The sequence below is a fragment of the Ranitomeya variabilis genome, chromosome 8 (assembly GCF_051348905.1).
Source record: "Ranitomeya variabilis isolate aRanVar5 chromosome 8, aRanVar5.hap1, whole genome shotgun sequence".
Lineage (NCBI taxonomy): Eukaryota > Metazoa > Chordata > Amphibia > Anura > Dendrobatidae > Ranitomeya > Ranitomeya variabilis.
Genome location: NC_135239.1, coordinates 54,262,097 through 54,273,172, shown reverse-complemented (window position 1 = coordinate 54,273,172; position 11,076 = coordinate 54,262,097).

The following is an 11,076-nucleotide window of genomic DNA, read 5'->3' as shown; positions in this document are numbered from 1 at the left end:
CCAACATTACCTCTCCCTAATCCTGGACTTCCCCCATTGGAAATTCCTACTGCTTCCCACAGGTTGGAAATTTCCAATGTTGAATTTGATATAAATGAACTAACTATCCATGATCACACGGAATCCTCATCTACATTTACCACAGTATTACAAGCGCCCACTCCATCACCATCCTCAGTAATATCCAACATCTCTTTTTTAGAGATAGGTCCCACACGTCCAAGTGTTTCAGAAATTTTTTTACCACCACTAATCAGTTCTTCACAAACAGCTCAAATTTTAAGTCCAATACAAAAGAATCATATTACAAATTACTTCGCACCAACGGTAATATCAAGATCCAAAAAAAGAAAAGTAGAGCAAGAGGAAAAAGAGGAAAGGGATCTAATAGAAATCTGAGAATATGTAAAAAAACAAGGAACCCTGAAACTAATAAACAACTAAATCCGCCTCTGGTTAAAGGGAACCTGTCACCACGTTTTTGGAAGATGGGATAAAAATAGCGTTAAATAGGGGCAGAGGTGGGCGTTACATTAGTGTGTTTGTTATGCGTTTATTACCCACCTAAGTTGCCGAAATACCTTTGCAAAGTCTCCGTTTTCGCCTGTCAATCAGGCTGGTCTGGTCAAAAGGGCGTGTTGTCTTCCCCCAGATTTTGCGTAGTTTTCCGTTGGTGGCGTAGTGGTGTGCGCATGTCCAAGGTCCCGAATCCTCTGCCAGGGGATTTAAAAGAGCGCGCTGTTCGTTATTTCATTGGTGATCGGTGGGCGCGGCCATCTTCCTTTGGCCGCGCGTGCGCAGAAGCGGCGCTCTGCTGGCCGCGGCTTCAGGAAAATGGCCGCAGGATGCCGCGCGTGCGCAGATGGATATCGCGGCGGCCATTTTCCTGAAGCCGCGGCCAGCAGAGCCCACCGATCACCAATGAAATAACGAACAGCGCGTTCTTTTAAATCCCCTGGCAGAGGATTCGGGACCTTGGGCATGCGCACACCACTACGCCACCAACGGAAAACTACGCAAAATCTGGGGGAAGACAACACGCCCTTTTGACCAGACCAGCCTGATTGACAGGCGAAAACGGAGACTTTGCAAAGGTATTTCGGCAACTTAGGTGGGTAATAAACGCATAACAAACACACTAATGTAACGCCCACCTCTGCCCCTATTTAACGCTATTTTTATCCCATCTTCCAAAAACGTGGTGACAGGTTCCCTTTAAAATATTTAATTTATCATCCCATATTTTATCCTCCTCAGAAATGGAAATTTTAAGTAGGGGACTAAACTTCTGCCCTGCTGAAGATATGAATGCATTTGATCTTTTTCTCGATTTAAATGCGTACACTCGCAAACTCACTCTTAAAAGGCATTTCTTGTTGAACGAAAAAAATGGGGACATTGGGGATGCAAAAAAAATATTGATCCCAATAGAGACAAACAAAGAAAGGGAATATATCCACAAGGAGGTACACCCAAAATCTCTATTTAATCCCCATCAACATAGAGGACCAAATATAGACACTTTTTTTTCATTAGTATCTGAAGAATTTAGGAAATGGGAAAATAATAATAATAAACATAAAATCCAAAAGCATGGAATTGGAAAAAATAAGATAAAAAAGGAGAACAATAGCTCTAAAAGAGAAAAAATAGCATTGGAGGATTTGAGACAAAATACAGATATAGTAATAAGGCAGGCTGATAAAGGGGGGGGGAGTAGTTGTGCAAAACAGATCTGACTATATTGAGGAAGCTTTGAACATATTGTCTGACATGAGATATTACAAAATTCTAAAAGAAGATCCTACACAATCCTTTGTTCGGGACTATCACCATATGATTAAGGAAGCCTATGAGAGGAACATTCTCAATAAAACAGAAAAAAGGTTTTTATCAAATCCTGCGCCAACCATGGCGTTATTTTATCATTTACCAAAAGTGCATAAGAACTGTGAAAAACCACCTGGCAGACCAATAATATCAGGAATAGGGTCTTTAACTTGTCATCTTTCTTATTATATTGACTTGTTTCTACAAGATCTAGTAAAATCTCTTCCTTCATATTTGAGAGATTCCACACAATTAATCGAGGAACTGAGGGATATTGAATGGGAAGATAACTATTCCTTTATCTCATTGGATGTAAATTCATTATATTCCAACATAGATCACGAAATGGGGGTAAATGCGGTGAGTTTTTATTTAGCAAAGACAGAGATGCTCCCCGAACAAAGAGATTTTCTGCTAAAGGGTCTGAAATTCATTCTTGAACACAATGTGTTCATTTTTGAAGGCGTACTGTACCTACAGTTGCTCGGCACCGCGATGGGGACTCGGGTCGCGCCAAGTTTCGCAAACTTATTCATGGGGCGATTCGAGTCCTCATCGTCACTTTCTAAGCCTGTTTTCTGTGACAAAATAAAGCTTTATAAGCGCTTCATAGATGATCTGATTATCATATGGAAGGGGACAGAGGAGGAAGCGGCACAATTAATAAAGGAGCTCAATAATAACACCTGGGGGATCACGTTTACATCACAAATTAATAAAGAAAAAATGGTATTTCTTGATTTAGAGATCAGCCATAGTGGGAAAAAAATCATCACGAAATCCCACTTCAAAAAAGTGGATTCAAATGGCTTTTTAGATTTCAATAGTGCACATTACAAGAAGTGGAAGGTTAATATACCCCACAGCCAATTTTATCGCATCAGAAAGAATTGTACGAGAGAATCTGATTATGTAGCTCAGTCTAAAATTTTAAAAAGAAAATTTAAGGAAAAAAGATACCCGAAAAATTTGATAAATGGTGCATATAGGGACAACAAAATAAAAACACAGGAGGAATGTTTAAAAGGAAAAACCAGGAAGGGGGATACTTTGACTACTGGTAAGGAAAAAAGTGATGATCGCTGGAAATTGAATTTTGTGACAACATTCAATAGGGGAAATAAAGTCATAAGAACTGTGCTTTCTAAATATTGGTATATCTTGAAGCGTGACCCTGTCTTGGGAAAACATCTCCCTGATAAACCAGGGATTACATATAGAAGGGGGAAAACTTTGAAAAATTTGGTGGCCCCCAGTAAATTAAAAAAACAGTTGGATTCAAAAAGAAAAAACATTTCTAAAAATAAGGATCAAACTTTATGTGGAGTTCTTCAAGGCACCGGAGTTTTCAAATGTAACTCCAAAAAATGTTGTACCTGTGGGATCCTAGATCATGGAGCTAAAAATATCAAATGCAATAATACTGGTGATGTCTTTGAAATCTCACAAAGACTCACCTGTAGTAGTGATCATGTTGTATATGTCATCACATGCAGCTGTGGTTTGCAATACGTGGGACGCACTGTACAGACACTGCGCTCCCGCATTAATGGCCACAGAAATAGAGCAAAAAACGGCTTTTTAAAACATAGTCTCTCAAGACATCTGCTACTTAAACATAATAAAATTTTTAACATAAAAGTAACTCCAGTGGAGCAGATACCCTCTGGGGCTGCAAACAGGAATTCTCTTTTAAACAGGAAAGAAACGTTTTGGATATATCGTTTGGGAACATTATTTCCAAATGGATTGAATGATATTATAGAGAGAGTGTAAAGGTTGCTTTTTTTTTTTTTTCCCCTTTGGGTTTTTTTTTTTTTTTTCCTTCCTCTCTTTCTTGCATCAATGTTAACAAGGCTGTATCAATTAGTGGGTGTTTTCCTGAACTTGGTCCACACACCAAATCAAGTTTCTGAGGCTGGGATAAAAGGTTGGATACTATATATAAGTGTAATTGAATTTTATACTAGTAGGATTTGTACTGTGTTTTTATGATACCTGAAGAAGGATATATACTGTATCCGAAACACGTTGTATCTCTTCTATTTTAAGTTATGAAATAAAAAAATATGAAATATCATCTTTGAATGTGAGTCCTGGGAAGCGCTGCCATTCATGGGCTGGATGTGCTTTTCTTGAATCTCTGAAACTTTGATCTGGACGGCCTGTGTTACTGCAAAACCATGATAACATTTTGATAAGGTCATGACTATAGCAGGTGTAAGAACATACCTCCCAACCGTCCCGGATTCAGCGGGACTGTCCTGATTTTGACAGTCAGCCCCGCGATCCCGGGCGGGACATGAGTTGTCCCGCACTGGTTGGGAGGTGTGTTATCACCCGGTCAGCTCCCTGAGCCCCTGCACCTGCGAAGCAGCATATTGGCTGCTCTGTGTGCACAGGACCTGTGATGAAGTCACAGGATGGGAGGAGTCAGGGGGTCACATGATCGGGAGGACCTCGTGTACAGGACTCTGCTGGTTGTCATGGCGCTGGAGGAGGGTAAGCGCGGTATGTGTGAAGTCAGGAGGTGTTTACAGTGTGGATGTAGCAGAGCCGTGTGTGTACGAGGTGTTTGGATCGGAGCAGCGTGTGAAAGGTGTATGGAGCGGAGTTGTGTAAGATGTGTACGGAGCACAGCTGCGTGTGTGCGAGGTGTACAGAGCGGAGCCGTGTGTGTAAGACGCGTACGGAGCCGTGTGCACGAGGTGTACGGAGCACAGCCGCGTGTGTGCGAGGTGTACAGAGCGGAGCCGTGTGTATAAGAGGTGTACGGAGCCGTGTGTACGAGGTGTATGGATCGGAGCAGCGTGTGAAAGGTGTATGAGCGGAGTCGTGTGTACGATGTGTACTGAGCAGAGCCACATGTGTACGAGGTGTGTGGAGCGGAGCAGCGTGTGAAAGGTGTATGGAGCAGAGTCCTGTGTGTAAGACGTGTACGGAGCGGAGCCACGTGTGTATGAGGTGTACAGAGCAGAGCCATGTGTGTACAAGGAGTGGAGCAGCGAGTGTAATGTGTATGGAGCGGAGCCGTGTGTACGAGGTGTACAGAGCAGAGCCGTGTGTGTATGAGGTGTATGCAGCGGAGAAGTGTGTGCAAAGTGTACAGAGCGCAGCCGCGAGTGTAGGAGTAGCTATGTGTGGCCATTATATGGTACGAAGTATCATGTGCGGCCAATATACAGTATGGAGCATCATGTGCTGTCATTATACAGAATGGAGCATCATGTGGGGCCATTATACAGTATGGAGCATCATGTGCGGTCATTATACAGTATGGAGCATCATGTGTGGCCATTATACAGTATGGAGCATCATGTGCAGTCATTATACAGTATGGAGCATCATGTGCGGTCATTATACAGTATGGAGCATCAAGTGTGGCCATTATACAGTATGGAGCATCATATGCAGTCATTATACAGTATGGAGCATCATGTGCAGTCATTATACAGTATGGAGCATCATGTGCGGTCATTATACTGTATGGAGCATCATATGCGGCCATTATACAGTATGGAGCATCATGTGCGGTCATTATACAGTATGGAGCATCATGTGTGGTCATTATACAGTATGTAGCATCATGTGTGGTCATCATACAGTATGGAGCATCATGTGCAGTCATTATACAGTATGGAGCATCATGTGTGGTCATTATACAGTATGGAGCATCATGTGTGGCCATTATACAGTATGGAGCATCATGTGTGGCCATTATACAGTATGGAGCATCATGTGTGGCCATTATACAGTATGGAGCATCATGTGCAGTCATTATACAGTATGTAGCATCATGTGTGGTCATCATACAGTATGTAGCATCATGTGTGGTCATCATACAGTATGGAGCATCATGTGTGGCCATTATACAGTATGGAGCATCATGTGCGGTCATTATACAGTATGGAGCATCATGTGCGGCCATTATACAGTATGGAGCATCATGTGTGGTCACCATACAGTATGGAGCATCATGTGCGGTCATTATACAGTATGGAGCATCATGTGCGGTCATTATACAGTATGGAGCATCATGTGCGGTCATTATACAGTATGGAGCATCATGTGTGGCCATTATACAGTATGGAGCACTGTGTGGCCATATTTTTTTGTTTATAATTATTGTATATGAAACTGTGATCGGCAGTGCTAAATGGGTGTGGTTGGGACATGGATATGGGTGTGACTAATTATGAATGGGTGTGGTCAGAGGCGTGGCCTAAAATTTGCCGCGGCGCGTCCCTCTTTCCCATCTTCAAAAGTTTGGAGGTATGGTAAGAATGCTACGCACTTGGGAGCGATCTGAGGTCTTACAGGAACCATTTCTATTTAGAGACCCGTTGGTTTATTGCAGTCCTCATAAACCACATTAGAGGAAACTCAACTGCAACCCTTGTCCGACTCAAAGTAAAACATAAAGCACAAAGTCCATAAAATAGTGCTGGTTAGCCTGCCTGGTTTAGAGTCCAGCTTCTTAGGGTACTGTCACACTAAACGATTTACCAACGATCACGACCAGCGATACGACCTGGCCGTGATCGTTGGTAAGTGGTTGTGTGGTCGCTGGGGAGCTGTCACACAGTCAGCTCTCCAGCGACCAACGATGCCGAAGTCCCCTGGTAACCAGGGTAAACATCTGGTTACTAAGCGCAGGGCCGCGCTTAGTAACCCGATGTTTACCCTGGTTACCTTTGTAAATGTAAAAACAAACAAACAGTACATACTTACATTCCGGTGTCTGTCCCCCGGCGTTCTGCTTCTCTGCACTGTCTGTGCCAGCCGGAAAGCAGAGCGGTGACGTCACCGCTGTGTTCGCTTTCCGGCCGGCAGGCGCTCACAGTGCAGAGAAGCAGAACGCCGGGGGACAGACACCGGAATGTAAGTATGTACTGTTTGGGTTTTTTTACATTTACGCTGGTAACCAGGGTAAACATCGGGTTACTAAGCGCGGCCCTGCACTTAGTAACCCGATGTTTACCCTGGTTACAAGCGAACACATCGCTGGATCGGTGTCACACACACCGATCCAACGATGTCAGCGGGTGATCAGCGACGAAATAAAGTTTCAAACGATCTGCTACGACATACGATTCTCAGCGGGGTGTCTGATCGCAGTAGCGTGTCAGACACAGCGATATCATATGGATATCGCTGCAACGTCACGGATCATACCGTCATAGCGATCAAAGTGCCACTGTGTGACAGTACCCTTAAGGCCCCGTCACACACAGCGACGCTGCAGCGATACAGACAACGATGCTGATCGCTGCAGCGTCGCTGTTTTGTCGCTGTGTGGTCGCTGGGGAGCTGTCACACAGACAGCTCTGTCCAGCGACCAACGATCAGGGGAACGACTTCGGCATCGTTGAAACTGTCTTCAACGATGCCGAAGTCCCCCTGCAGCACCCGGGTAACCAGGGTAAACATCGGGTTACTAAGCGCAGGGCCGCGCTTAGTAACCCGATGTTTACCCTGGTTACCAAAAAAAACAAACCGTACATACTCACCATCTGATGTCCGTCAGGTCCCTTGCCGTCTGCTTCCTGCTCTGACTGAGCCGCCGTACAGTGAGAGCAGAGCGCAGCGGTGACGTCACCGCTGTGCTGTACTTTCACTTTCACTTTGCGGCGCTCAGTCAGTGTGGGAAGCAGACGGCAAGGGACCTGACGGACATCAGATGGTGAGTATGTACTGTTTGGTTTTTTTTACATTTACGCTGGTAACCAGGGTAAACATCGGGTTACTAAGCGTGGCCCTGCGCTTAGTAACCCGATGTTTACCCTGGTTACCAGTGAAGACATCGCTGGATCGGTGTCACACACACCGATTCAGCGATGTCAGCGGGACCTCAACGATCAAAAAACGGCCCAGGCCGTTCCGACACGACCAGCGATCTCGCAGCAGGGGCCTGGTCGCTGGTACGTGTCACACATAGCGAGATCGCTACTGAGGTCGCTGTTGTGTCACAAAACTTGTGACTCAGCAGCGATCTCGCTAGCGATCTCGCTATGTGAGACGGGGCCTTTAGTCTTTAGCAAAGGTATTCAATCCAGGAGATCTGCACACCTCCATACACACAGGCCTGTGTGAGACAAACAGCTCTCAATTTACAAAGTGAACCACACCAAGGGGTGGAGATATGGTGAGCAGGAATCTCTCTCAACTCATCAGCTGCTCGTTAATCAATCTGTCATGGCCGATTAACCCCTTTTAGTCCTATATGTACTACAGCATTACTTCATGTTTATCTCCCAACCACTAGTCACAGCACATCCATGGAGAGCCTGTTTGTTGGGCTCTCCATGCATGTGTTGTGACTGTCACACAGCTGTGACACATGCAGCTGCGGCACCGAACAGCTGATTATCGGGAGCGCTCCAGGTATCCGGGTTCCCAAAGCAGCTTATCCAGTAAGCGCTATAGCTTGTCGAATAAGGAGGGAGCAGAAGATATTCACTCCTCTCTATTCAGAAGCTGTATAGAGTAAATCCCCCTCACCACAGTCAATATTTATTCTGGTAAAATGAGACTAAAGGCTTAGATTGAAGATAATGAGAATAAAATATTTCAGAGTTAATTAAAATATGTTCTTCAAAAAAACAAACTTTATTACGTACCATTAAAAGCACAAAACAGCCCACAACAAAAAAGACATGACATCAACAGATATCCAAAAGGGTAAGAGAAGCGTGTGAAAAATATGATATACTGTACAAACTAACCTATGAAGACTAAGGTAATATTGGATGGAGGGCTAAAAGGCAACATAGAGTAAAAATACTAGTATTGCCTAAATGAGTGAATTTGCCTCATCACTGAGGTTATCACCCTGAAGATGTCTTAGGCCGGTTTCACACGTCAGTGATTCCGGTACGTGAGGTGACAGTTTCCTCACATACCGGAGACACTGACTCACGTAGACCCATAAAAATCAATGCATCTGTTCAGATGTCATTGATTTTTTGCGGACCGTGTCTCCGTGTGCCAAACACGGAGACATGTCAGTGTTCGTGGGAGCGCACGGATTACACGGACCCAATAGAGTCAATGGGTCCGCGTAAAACACGGACCTCACACGGACATTCTCCGTCTGGGGTCCGTGTGCGTGCAGGAGACAGCGCTACAGTAAGCGCTGTCCCCCCCACATGGTGCTGAAGCCGGTATTCATATCTTCCCTGCAGCAGCGTTTGCTGTAGAGAAAATATGAAGAATAGTGTTAAAAATAAAGATTTAGGTGTCCGCCGCCCCCCCACCCCCTGTGCGCCCCCCCGCTGTTCAGAAAATACTCACCCGCTCCCACGTTGGCTGTCACTCCTTCCTCTCTGCCCCATCTTCTCCTGTATGCGGTCACGTGGGGCCGATCATTTACAATCATGAATAGTCGGCTCCGCCCCTATGGGAGGTGGAGCCACATATTCATGACTGTAAATGATCGGCCCCACGTGACCGCATGCAGGAGAAGCCGCGGCCAGACCAGGAAGCAGCGAGGGAGGCGGGTAAGTATTTTCAGAACAGCGGGGGGGGCGCACAGGGAGCGGGGGGCCTGCGGACAGATAGATCTTTATTTTAAACACTATTCTTCATATTTTCTCTGCAGCAAACGCTGCTGCAGGGAAGATATGAATCGCAGCTTCAGCACCATGCAGAGTGGGTACCACACGCTCCGTGTGCCGCGCGTATGGTCTCCGTGAGTTCCCAGGCACACGGACACGGATAACTCCGGTACCGATTTATTCCGGTACCGGAATTATCTGGACGTGTGGGACAGCCCTTAGGGCTGTCCCACACGTCCAGATAATTCCGGTACCGGAAAAAATCAGTGCCGGAGTTATCCGTGTCCGTGTGCCCCTACGTTTCTTGTGTACATCAGTGTGGCACACGTGTGAAGCCCGTGTGCCCACTGGGTACCACACGCACCGTGCTGGGTACCACACGTACCAGCATCTGGTGCTGAAGCCGCGATTCATATCTTCTGTGCAGCAGCATTTTCTGCATAGAAGATATGAATAATAGTGTTTAAAAGAAAGATCTATGTCTCCCCCGCCCCCCGCCCCCTGTGCGCCCCCCCACCCCCTGTGCGCCCCCCCGCTGTTCTGAAAATACTCACCCGCTTCCCCCGTTGGCTGTCGCTGCTTCCTGTCCTGGCCGCGGCTTCTACTGTATGCGGTCACGTGGGGCTGCTCATTTACACTCATGAATAGGCGGCTCCACCTCCCGTAGGGGTGTAGCCGCCTATTCATGACTGTAAATGAGCGTCCCCACATACAGTACAAGGTGCGGCCAGGACAGGAAGCAGCGACAGCCAACGGGGGAAGCGGGTGAGTATTTCAGAACAGCGGGGGGGGGGGCGCACAGGGGGTGGGGGGGCGCACAGGGGGTGGGGGGGCGGGGGAGACATAGATCTTTCTTTTAAACACTATTATTCATATCTTCTATGCAGAAAACGCTGCTGCACAGAAGGTATGAATCGCGGCTTCAGCACCATGTGGGGGGGACAGCGCTTACTGGAGCGCTGTCTCCTGCACGCCACACGGAGAACGTCCGTGTGCGGTCCGTGTTTTACACGGACCCATTGACTTTAATGGGTCCGTGTAATACGTGCGCTCCCACGAACACTGACATGTCTCCGTGTTTGGCACACGGAGACACGGTCCGCAAAAAATCAATGACATCTGAACAGATGCATTGATTTTAAGGGGTCTACGTGTGTCAGTGTCTCCGGTACGTGAGGAAACTGTCACCTCACGTACTGGAGACACTGACGTGTGAAACCGGCCTTAAGTGGTGCTGCCAATTCTAAAAAAAACTGGACAACTGTAATGTCTACTATCACAATATAAACAAATATATATATGTGTTCAGAGGATCTAGAAAAAAACATGAGTAATAGCTTTTAAAATGAATGAAGTTGACAACCACATATGTAAAAAAAAATAATCAACCCTAAAGATATTATTCAATCCACTGGATGCATCGCTCTTGTATGCACCCAAATGAATGCAAAAGTGCATTATAATATACAATGTGATACAGGACGTGTCTTGCTACACAAAAATGATAGAAGAGATATACAGCAAATGGACAAATGAAAAATTCCTATCCTAATCATTCCCTAATATTTTAGAGCCATGCATCCAGTATTGATGCTTTTCACTCTTAAAGTAGGGTTCATCAGAATACATAGAGGACAGGTACAGATGGTCCAAAGATAAAGGTAACAATTGACACCATGATGGATACCAT